The following is a 12,620-nucleotide window of genomic DNA, read 5'->3' as shown; positions in this document are numbered from 1 at the left end:
TGGAAACCAACAGAAATATGAACTTCCACCTCCTTCTCACCCCTCTGTCTTGCTTCCACAGTATGAGCAATCCCAGGAACTAGGACTGCAACTTCCCTGGCTTAGGAGTTTTCCTCTTGTGTCTCTTGATTCTGATGTTAGGCTATTAGCAAAAGCAGCTAATCTTTCCAGGAAAGGCTTATGCATGTAAACAGGGTCCAACTTCAGCTTATCCCAGAGGAAACTGAAGAATTGTCTGCCCCATTAGAAATCAAGTTTCCTTCTTGACTTGGTTTGCTTCCCCAGCTAACTGGATTTTTGCTTCTGGTCTGTGCCTTAACATTTATACATAACTCTGACCTGGTCCCTTCCCAGCCCAGAACGCTTCAGTGGCAACCCATGTTCCTTGGAATCACATTTAAGCTTCTCACCCTGATGCCCAGGGAACTTCATAATCTGGCTCTTGCATACTTGCCCAGCTTCACTGCTGTCAAATATGTCTCCATAAATGAGCATTCCCTTATCCCATTGTATCATGTCACTCTGAAGCACTTAAAATCTCTGAAAAGATCAAACCTCTTCAATGTCCTGGGCCCTTTGTCTGTGCTCTTTCCTCCTCCTGGAATGTCCTCTTTGCTGTGTCTAATTGAGTCTAGGCTCTAATGTCACCACCTCCATGAAGCCTTCCCTCATTCCCTTCCTCCTCTCCCAACTGGGTTAGAATGCCCTTACTCTGCTCCTGTGGAATCTAGTGCTTCTCTTGGCCACAGCAACCATTACACTGGGCTGATGGCACTTAAACAAAAATGTCTGTCCCCCTCTAGACTATGATCTTTTAGAGGGCAGAGATTTGAGCTTTTTTTCTAACACCAATGCCTGGCACAGAAAATGTTTATTGGGTGGATAAATGGCTTGCTCATTACTTTGTAGACAATTTTGAAAAGTAGAATAATAAATCTTAAAAGTCAAATAACACACTGGGGAAAAACAGTTGTTTTACATATGATAAATAGTTAATATATCTATATTACAAAGATCTTTTATGAACGAATAAGGAAAACTTAACCTCCAAAGAGCATGAGGCTAAAAACATGAACATAAAATAAACACAAATGGCCAATAAACATTTGGGGAAAAAAAGTCCAATAAAGCCTTATACATTAAGCATTATACCATTTCATGTTTCATATTGGTAAATGTGAAAAATGGCAAGACTTGGTTTTAATGAGGTTGAAAGAAAATGAAGACTCTCTTCCACTGCTGGCAGAATATTCCCAAGCTCATTTTTTTTTTTTAATGTGCCGTGTGTTCAGGCATGTCTGACTCTTTGCAACCCCATGGACTGTAGCCTGCCAGGTTCCTCTGTCCATGGAATTTTCCAGGCAAGAATATTAGAGTGGGTTGATAAAGCCTTTATTAAATTTGTTACAATATTGCTTCTGTTTTATGTTGTAGTTTTTTGGCCTTGGAGGCATGTGGGGTCTTAGCTTCTTGCCCAGGGATCAAACCCATATCCCCTGCATTGGGAGGAGAGAAGTCTTGACCACTGGACAAGCAGCGAAGTCCCTCCTGAGCTCGTATTTTGACAATATGTTCTAAAATCTTCTAAATGTGCAGGCTCTGTTAACCAACTATTCCACTTCTAGAATTTTTATTCCAAGGAATTAAACAGTAATACACACACATCTTCACATAGAGCTCCCATTAGTTTCTCACGACTTTTTGATTGATCACTCTACCTCTAAGAACAGACCAATACTACAAGCATGGAGCTGATAGTGTCTAACCACTAATTTAGGGACAAGAGCAGAAAAATCCTCTAGTTGGGTAGTGGTTTGATTATTGGTTACTAGCCAGTGGGAAGCCTTTAGTAAGTTGCTGTAATAAAACCGATCAGGATTTATACAGGGTCCACAAATTCATCACCTGCTGTTCTTGTTGAAAGACGTCCAACGATTACTTGAAAGATCAGTTTGGGAGGGGAATTCTGGGGTTGGTAACTGGAAAGGAAAGTATTTACTGAGCACCTTCTGTGTGCCAAAAAGTTACTTCTATGACCTCATTTTATCTCTTGATGGGTAGCCAGCATTATCTCTAGTTTACTCATGGAAAAAACTAAAATAGAGTGTAAGGAGGAAAATAACAATACATACCAGGTATGCCCCACTCTAAAACCCATTGATTTTCCACTGGAGCATGGTAGATGAGTTCTTTACGACTTAGCACTCGGACGTGCCACTGGTTTTTTAAGCAAAGAAGACCAAACACATTTATTCTGGTTGTTCTTCATTAAACTGCATTGAGTGAAATATTGTACAACACCCACATTCAGTAGCTTCAAATCTTTTCTTGGGTACATAATAACAACCTATCATTCAAATGGAAGGAAAATAATCTGATTCTGAGCAGGGCAGAGTGGAATGGGCTCCTGAATGGATTCTCACTCAGGGCAATTTCCTTTCAGTGAGTACTCAATCAGGGTACCCAGACATGTTGGAATAATTGACTTGGAACAGAGTGCCCTGTCCTGGCAGCATGGAAGTTCCTCTAAAAGGAAATGATCCTTTTTTTTTTTTTTTTACACATTCCATAAAATCGGCAGATAAGCCTCGTTGCATTTGCATCACATCGTAAGAAAAGAATGATTATCCTGATAATGCCTCTGTGCCTTCCCAGAGCTGCATGTATTGGTGTCTTGGGCCTGGACCGGGCTCTATGACACAGGTTGGGCAGCAACAGGAAAGACCAAAAGTACATCAGACCACTTAGGGGTGACTCACTAGGTCTTGTTAGTTTTATTGTTGTTATTGTTTGGGGGAGATTGGTTCGGTTCTAAACTTTTTTTAAAAAATATGTATTTTTAAAACTTCTATTTGTTTTATCTTTGATTGCACTGAGTCTTTGCTGCTGCACATGGACTTTTTCCTGGTTGTGGCTTCTTGTTGCAGTGGCTTCCCCTGCTGTGGGGCACAGGCTCTAGGGTGAAGGCTTCAGTACTTGTGGCTCATGGGCTCGGTAGTTGCAGCTCGCCGGCTCTAGAGCACCAGCTCAGTACTTGTGGCACGTGGCTTGGCTGCTCGGTAGCACGTGGGATCTTCCCAAATCAGAGACTGAACCCATGTCCCCTGCATTGGCAGGCAGATTCATATCCACTGTACCACCAGGGAAGTCCTCAAATTTTTTTTAGAAATTGGATTTGGTTTGTTAGAGATTCAACAAACACGTGCAATTCATTTGGTTTTTATTTGTTTGGATTTGTTTTTGCTTGCTTTAAGTTCAAATACCTGCTTTGAAGGTAGGGTGAAATATGAAATTATACAGGGACATGAACACAGCAATATGGCCAAGGAGTATAACTTTAACCATCCATAATAAAAATTAAATTATACACTCATATCAGCTGCCTCATTTTATCCTCTTGTATTCTTGTCTATCATCATTCTACAGATGAGTTTATTGTAAAAAGTAGTTAATTGACTTCTGGTTTGTCCAATATCATATCCAGTGGTTCTGAGTCTTCTTGAGTGAGAAGATTCCTTTGAATACCAGAGTTTGGAGCAGGTCACTCAGCAGGATTATAAGACATACTAAGATAAAGCGGTGGCGGCGGGGGGAGGGGGGGCTTCCCAGGTGGTACTAGTTTTAAAGAACCCCCCTGTCAATGTAGGAGACGAGAGTCACGGGTTTGATCCCTGCATTGGGAAGATCCCCTAGAGGAGGGCATGGCAACCCACTCCAGTGTTCTTGCCTGGCGAATCCCCATGGAGAGAGAAGCCTGGTGTGCTACAGTCCATAGCACTCGTCACCGCACGGAGTAGGACACGACTGAAGTGACTTAGCATGCACGCACGCACACACGCAAGATAAAGGGAGCAGTAATCATGGTACAATGGCAGCCAGTCAGAGAACGTTTTAGAGCATCATCAAGGGAGGCAGGTCAGAGAAGGCAATGGCACCCCACTCCAGTACTCTTGCCTGGAAAATCACATGGACAGAGGAGCCTGGTAGGCTGCAGTCCATGAGGTTGCTAAGAGTCGGACACGACTGAGTGACTTCACTCTGACTTTTCACTTTCATGCATTGGAGAAGGAAATGGCAACCCACTCCAGTATTCTTGCCTAGAGAATCCCAGGGATGGGGGAGCCTGGTGGGCTGCCGTTTATGGGATCGCACAGAGTCGGACACGGCTGAAGTGACTTAGCAGCAGCAGCAGCAAGGGAGGCAGGTACCATGCTGTATTCTGAAAGGAACCATACCCACAACTAGTCCCCTCACCAAGTAAACTTCTTTAGAGCTCCGACCCCACCCCTCACATATTCTAGCCCAGTACAGCAGTCATCGTTCATGCGTGACTACTGAGCATCTGAAATGTGGTCGTTCTGAACTGAGATGCACTGTCATTGTAAAATATACACATGATTTGAAAATTTAGTATGAAAGAGAGAATGTAAAATATGTCAAAATTAATTTTTTCTATTGACTCCATGTTAAGATAACAATCTGGGAATATTGGGTTAAATAAAAATCATTAAAATTAATTTCATCTGTTTGTCTTAAGGTCTTTTAATGTGGCCACTAGAAAAGTTAAAATTATGTATGCAGTTAGCATTGTCTTTCCATTGGACCAAGCTGCTCTGGAGACCAAGTTCCCTCATGTTCCTGAAAATGTACACCACCACGTCAGAGCCGACTTGGTGTTGCTTCTCACTTTTTAACAGGACAGGGCAAGGAACATAGTTCCTGAAAGCGACACCTGATTGAAGACAGATCCTGGTCAAGGGAAGTGCTCAGAATCTTTACCTGCCAAAAATGTACAGCCATGAATCAATAGCATAGACCCAGGATATATCATCCCAACCTCTTTCCAGTTTGAAAATCACTCTTTACATGATGAACTTTTTTTTTTCCGATTTAGAGGATTTGCATATTTCCAATTTTGCCCACAGAATGAAAGCTTAATTACACATTTTACATTACGACATTTGTAGTTCATAAAATTCGGATGTACACGAGATGTGTCCTTGGAGGGGTGATGCTTGCCCTGCTCTGCCCTGCCTCTCGTAACCACTCAACATTACATCCAACAGACAGTACGCAATGGTATCTTTTCTTAGTTATTACAAATAGTTTTAATGTAATGATTAAAGCTTTGCATTACACATGCAGAGACAGTCTGGTGTTGAGAAATGCTATGAGTCAGGAACCGGGAAGAGGATAGAAGACAGGCAGACATTTTTCTTTAACCCCTAATCTCGTATATAAACAGTACTAGTGTTTTAAGTGGGCTTCCCTGGTGGCTCAGAGGTTAAAGCGTCTGCCTCCAATGCAGACGGGGAGACCCGGGTTCGATCCCTGGGTCGGGAAGATCCCCTGGAGAAGGAAATGGTAACCCACTCCAGTATTCTTACCTGGAGAATCCCATGGACAGAGAAGCCTGGTGGGCTACAGTCCATGGGGTCACAAAGAAAGTGTGAGCTTAGCACCCTTGTTATCAGAGACCACCAGCTAAGGAAGGAACCTCAAAAGTTTTCAGGACTGGACCCACTCTGTGCAGGGGTCTCCTTAGTATACTTCTTGATAGGAGCCATACATTGGAAATCCCCACTTGGAATAGAAAGCTCTCTCCCACTCCAAGAGCTTCTCTGGTGACATGGCAGGTAAAGAATCCGCCTTCCAATGCAGGAGACACAAGAGACACGGATTTGGTCCTTGGATCGAGAAGATCCCCTTGAGAAGGAAATGGCAACCCACTCCAGTAGTCTTGCCTGGAAAATTCCCATGGACAGAGGAGCCTGGCGGGCAGTCCATGGGGTCACAGAGTCGGACACAACTGAGGGCACACACACGTACTCCAGGAACCAGGTGGTTAGAGGTTTCCTTTTTTCTGTTTTGTTTTATTTCTTTTCGTTTTTAATGCTGACTATATAAGTTGCATGCCTACACTGAAAAAAGTGGTCAGATGTCCACTCTGGTCTGACCTAAATAAGATTTAGGATTTAAAGCAAACTCCCTCCCATAACAAGGATGAATTTCAGGGCAAACTTAGCTACTTATGTTTTTCTATGCCTTATAACCAATTTTACCATCCATTGCCTCATTTTGAAAAAAAGAAAAGGGGAGTGAGAAAACAGAGCTTACTGAGCTGTTGTAAAGACACGAGAGAGGAGAAAAGATTCTCTTGATGCTAAGTGCTGCATACATGCTGGTCTATTTGTCTCGATTCAGAGTGCCTATTTCTTTAAAACAGGCAGGGGCTGCTTTCCAAGTGCCCAGCAAGCTCTTGCTTTCACAAAGATGCATTGGCAATTACTCAGAGTCTGTTCTCTTCTAGGCATTTACAAATTGATTTGTTCCCATGTTTCCAGGTGGAGAAGGTAAGCAGCTGAGTAATGATCCACGGGTGAGGACTAGGAGTCCATGGGGGGGCTTTGTATATGCAGGAAGAGGCATAGAGTGAGGAGGAGGTGACCCAGAGTCTCAGGGGAGCGCAGAGGCTGTGTGTATGGTGTCTACAGACGTCAAACAGCAGAAACAGAGGATGGGACACAGAGAGCACTGATTTGGGCTAAAACAGACAGAGAGCTGACTTTCAGCTCAGTTACCAGCTGTGTGACCCTGGAGAAGTCATATCATTTCTGAGTCTTACTCTTTCGTCTATAAAATGGGAATAATATTATCTACCTTGAGGTATAAAGTAGTGTTTAAGTGTTTAGCATCTGGAGCCAGACTGCAATTTATTAGCTGTATGGCCTTTGTAAACCTGTTTTGTAAAATAGATTTATGAAGGCATGATTGACATAAAATAAACTGCATATGTTCAAAGCATGCAATTTTACAAATTTCAACACATGTGAACACGTGTGAAACCATCACCACCACCAAGACAGTGAACATATCCTCCACCTCTGGACGTTCCCTCCTGCCCTACCCACCCTCCCAGTCACCCTCATTCCCAGAAAACCACTGACCTGATTTCTGTCATAAAAGATTGATTTGCATTTTCTCTGTTTACTTTTGGATAGTTTCTACTGCTAAACTTTAAGTTCACTAATTGTGGGTCAGGTTTAATTGATTTTTCTCCCTATTTTACTGCTTTTGCCTGTGTGCGTGCTAAGTCGCTTTAGTCATGTCTGACTCTTTGAGACCCTATCAAGAGACCCGACTCTTGAGATTGTAGCCCACCAGGCTCCACTGTCCATGGGATTCTCCAGGCAAGAATACTGGAGTGGGTTGCCATGCCCTCCTCCAAAGGATCTTCCTGACCCAGGGATCAAACTCCCATTTCTTACATCTCCTGCATTTGCAGATAGGTTATTTACCACTACCTCCCCCTGGGTAGCCCACCTCGTCACTTTTTATTGAATGCCAGACATTGTAAATTTTGCCATGTTGGGTACTGGACATTGTTTTATTAAACAAGCAAATTTGAATCATGACCATTTTAATTTACTACACTTGAAATCAGAAATGAAAAAATGTATTACTTTTAAACTTTGTACACATTTAGCCCATCCACTTAGCATTTTATCTGGCCAGGTCACAGTCACTTATTTCTATAAAATACTTTGAGCTGTTTTTCTGAGATGTGTTTCAGTTACTTGGCAGCAGTTTCATCCTTTCATGGCTTTACTCTATATTTTATTAAGCGTGACCAGAGAAATATTTAGTCTAGTGTTAATTTTCTTTACTAATGAGGCAATCCCCTTTCAGTCTTCTTGCTGATGCTTCATGTATTATGAGAGTTTTCCGCTCTGGCTGCTCCCAATGCTGTGTGAACGCTCAGCGATATTCCCCGTAGTTCTCTCAGATTTTCTTTCCTCAGTCTTGGCGATTTCCACACACACAGGCAGGTGTCAGTAAATGGGATACTTGTGAGTGACCCCTGCTGACAGCCAGAGCTCTCTCTGTTCAGCTCTCTTCCCTCTGGTACTCTGCCCTACAAATGCAAGCCACCTTGACTTTCTCAAACTCCCAGGTCTGTATCCTCAACTCAAGGAGCCTACTTGGCTTGACCTGATTCTCCCATCAGCACTATAGACTGGAAACTTTCTCCAGGTGGAAAGCTGGAGCGTGGGTGAGACACTTCATTCATTTCCCATCTCTCAGGGATTACTGTCCTTTGTTGAAAGTGAAAGTATTAGTTGCTCTGCTGCTGCTGCTGCTGAGTCGCTTCAGTCGTGTCCGACCCTGTGCGACCCTGTAGATGGCAGCCCACCAGGCTCCCCTGTCCCTGGGATTCTCCAGGCAAGAACACTGGAGCGGGTTGCCATTTCCTTCTCCAATGCATGAAAGTGAAAAGTGAAAGTGAAGTCTCTCAGTCATGTCTGACTCCTAGCAACCCCATGGACTGCAGCCCACCAGGCTCCTCCATCCATGGGATTTTCCAGGCAAGAGTACTGGAGTGGGGTGCCATTAGTTGCTCAGTTGTGTCTAACTCTGCGAGCCCATGGACTATAGCCTGCCAGACTCCTCTGTGCATGGAATTCTCCAGGCAAGAACACTGGAGTGGAAAGCCATTCCCTTCTCCAGGGGATCTTCCTGACCCAGGAATCAATCCAGAGTCTCCTGCACTGCATGTGGATTCTTTACCATCTGAGCCACCAGGGAAGCCCCTTTATTGAGAATGTTGTTTGGTTTCTCAGTTATTTAAGGAGGAAAGTACATCTGATACCTGTTTCTCCAGTTTGGCCAGAAGCAGAAGCCAGGAAAAATTTTAAAACTCTCTAAGACTCCATTTCCTTACCTATAAAATGCAAATAAAAATAGTGGCAATGTCACAGAACTTTGCAACATTTAATTGTTGCAACAATTAAATGCTTTAATACTTGAATCTAACACCTGTTAATTGCTCAATAAGTGGAAGTTATCATTTTTGTTTTAATTGTTATTGCTGTTGTACTGTTATTGTTATTATTATCTATGGATGGGTTTCTAGGATCTGTAAACCTCCTGAATTTTCAATTCCAAACACAGTCCCTGACACTTCCAAGGTATTAAATATTTGTACCTTTACTGCTCTATCCCAGACCTCTGCAGTAGATAGCTACTGAGCCTCCTACTTTGGAGCAGGCTAAGAATGACCTTTGAGATCTTTAACAGCCATCATTTCTATGCCTCAGAGATCTAATTGATATTCTCATGGAGCAAATTAGCATTTGCAGCAAACATATTTCACTCCAGATTTATTATGCCCCCTAAGTTAATGTAACAAGGGTATTCAGAAGAGCAAACCAGAGTTTAATTCATATGAGTCTGGAGGTCAGTCTCTGAGTTAGCAAGAGGAATTCAGGGCAGGAAAGAAAAAGCTTATTCCAATCCTTCCCAGGCTAGTCGTATGGGCAAATAAGATAGAGAACTCGGCTCTTTAAAAAAGAGAGAAGGACTTCGCTGGTGGTCCACTGGCTGAGACTCTGTGCTCCTAATGCAGGGGGCCTGGGTTCAATCCCTGATCAGGGAATTATATCCCACATTCTGCAATGAAGATGGAAGATCCCACGTGCCACGACTAAGACCCAGCGCAGCTAAATAAATATTTAAAACAAAGGAAAAAAAGAGAGAAACCTATTTGGGATATGCAGCGGAAATGAAGGAAATAGTGGCTCAGCTCCTCAATCTCCTTATTTCCAGCTCCTAACCTTCAGACATCTTCCATCAGTGTTGATGCAGGTGCTGTCAAATGCAGTATTTATAACTCTTTATGGACCAGACATCTGCCTGCATCCTTCAGGAGGCCTGAGGAAAGCCAGTTCTGAGGCAGGACACAAATGTGTCACCTGAACAAGTAGGATGTATTCTATGACAGCCTCAGACAGCCCTCATTTCAGTCTTCCTGTAAGACTCTTCCCACCTGGTTCAGTCATCAGAAATAGGGTCTGTTCCCCATGTCTCATCCTGCCCTAGTGGTACAGAGACTTATGCTTCAGGGGCTTATAATGCCCCACACAATTTCTTAAGAAGCAGGAGCCCTTGTCCTGCTTTATATTGTTTAAGAAAAGTCATTTTGTCATTAAGAACTAAAATTCTTATGCTCAAATCAGCAGTGACCTCTAGTACAATGGTTTTGCATAATGGTACCTGCAGTTCATTAATAAAAAGTCATTTTCCCTATTTTCATCTCTGAAAGCAAGATAATCACAAACAGAATTTTCACAATTATCTGTATAAAAGGGTTAAGTTTGGTCCCGAGGGCTGTTTTAGGGTTGATGGGGTACAAAAGAATCCATGATGTTCAGGGAGCATGTCTGCACTTAAACTTGGGCCTTCACTGGGAACCTGCTTTGATTCCTTTACTCAACAGTTAGAAAGAAAAGGTCTAAGATAACCTCATAGTCTCAGATGGCTGTAGTTCAATAGGAATATAAAACAAGGACGAAAATTACTGAAACTCACTGTAGAAAATACTTCATGTTAAAAAGTTGGATGGCATAGTGGTTACAATTCTGAACTTTAGAGTCAGACTTGTTTTGACCTTGACTGACTGTGTGTCTTTGGGCAAGTCATTTGATTACCTGAGTCATTTTATTCCTCGTTTGTTTTCTGTTTTTTAAAATGGAGAGAGAGCAGTTGTGTGACTTAAACAAGATAAGTAATGTACTTAGTACATCACTCCAAGTCAGCTATTACTATTCATTGGGTTTTTTTGTTTTTTTTTTTCCAGTCCAGAGGAAAGGATCTTAGATGGTTCCCCATAAGCAGCAGCAGCTACTTGGTGGCTCCCTGGACCTGGGAGATGCTGGAAGCTGTAGCATTCTACTTCTGCTCCCTGATGGCCCAAGCTTTCAAAAAAACTCAAATATTTCTGCTCCCTGTTGGCCCAAGGTTTCAAAAAACCTCAAATATTTCTGCTCGTCATTGGCCCAAGGGTTCAAAAAAACCTCAAATTATTTTAAAATACTTTAAAAATAATTTTATTTCCTCTATTTTTGGCTGCACTGGGTCTTTGTCGCTACACATGGGCTTTCCTTGCAGTGAGTGGGGGCTACTCTTTGCTCCAGTTTTCAGACTTCTCACCGGTGGTGGCTTCTCTTGGTTGTGGAGCGCAGGCTCTAGGCACTCGGGCCTAGTTGTCCGGCAGCATGTGGAATCTTCCCAGGCCAGGGATCGAACCTGTGTCCCCTGCATTGGCAGGCAGATTCTCATCCACTGAGCCACCAGGGAAGTCTTCCTCCACTGCTTTTCCTAGCTTGTGTTCCTTGACAATCACATAAACCCCAGGAGTTTGAACTCCCACCCAAGATGCTAAGATTTTGCATTTCTGGACAATGTAGTTTGTCTCAGATGAAATATTCCACTCTCTGTGGTTGCGAACTTGTTTATAAATGACATCATCCTCTCAGGGATTGAAGCCAAAAACCTTATTGACCTCCTTGGTATTTCCTTTTCCTCCTTTCCTTTACCTTGTATCATCTACCATTCTGCCCATCCCCTCATTCCAATCTTGTACAACCAAGTCTTATCTGCTGTTTCCTGAATTCAACCACAGCCATGACCCCATGTAGATCACTGTCAGCTTTCGCCTGATGGGCTGCAGCAACGCCACTTCACACCCTCCACCTGCCCCTGCTCCACCTCCACCCTGAGCCCCCTGCTTCTGCCTTGTCCATTGTCAACTCAATCTCTGCTCTGCAGAGAGGATGATTGACATCCAGCTACAACCAGGTTCTGGCATGCTCTGGTCCAAAAGATGTAAGCAGAAGTCTATGGAGTGGCGTTTCTAGAGAATCTGTGATTTTCTTGATCAAAAAGAGATGGCTTCAAGTGGTACACATCACCTTTCTCTCTTCCCTGTTTTTGTCTGACACACAGATTGATGACTGGAGAAGAAGGAATCATCTTGACCCCAGGGGGGATGAATGTTATGAATCAATTTGGTGAAGCAGGAAGCTACGAAAGCCTGTTTTCTTGATGACTTCTTGGAGCAGGAGTGGTAACCTAGGACCGTCAAGCTCCAGACTTCCATTCCTACACAAGGAAGATAAATCTCTATTAGGTTAAGTAATTGAATCTTGGTTTCTGTTACTGAAGTCAGATTCAGTCTTAACTGATAGACTCTCCCATCAACTACAGAAGCAGTTTGTAAACTTCAGTAAGTGTCCAAACCAGTGGGGTGCTTGACACAAATTCACAGTGGGGACTTCGCCCCGATGGACTCTCTCCTAAGTAGATCTGCAGTGGGGCCCAGGGACCAGTATTATATAAAAGAATCCTAGAAGCTCCCAGGAGCTCCTATTATAGATATTCCGTGTAAGAGAATTAGAGAAACACCAAATTCTAAAAATTACAATTGGTTAAGGAAGCATGCAAACTCTGAATTTATGAGGGATTTTGTGAGTTGGCTTCTGCCGCTTCTCCAGTGTCATCTCTGGCCACTCTCACTACCGTTACTTACCATTTGGTGACTTGACTTGTGCTGTTTGCATTTCTATGAAGCTCTTCCCACCTTTCTGGACCTGGATCCTTCCCAGCCCCCAAGATGCAGCTCAGTCATCCTCTCAACCTGGAAAGCTTCCATGAACCCTCAGACTGTGCTTGTTGTCAGTCATTGAGGAGCCCTTGAAAAGTTCTGAATGGAGATACATTTCTAGAAGATAGGGGCAGGGAAGGAGGAACAAAATGTATGCATGGGCAGATCTGCCCGCCCA

The sequence above is a fragment of the Bos grunniens genome, chromosome 8, assembly GCF_055505025.1.
Source record: "Bos grunniens cultivar Pamir isolate PY7600 chromosome 8, Bosgru_T2T1.0, whole genome shotgun sequence".
NCBI classification, from domain to species: Eukaryota; Metazoa; Chordata; class Mammalia; order Artiodactyla; family Bovidae; genus Bos; species Bos grunniens.
The sequence above is the reverse complement of the archived record's forward strand: the minus strand, read 5'-3'. Positions refer to the sequence as shown.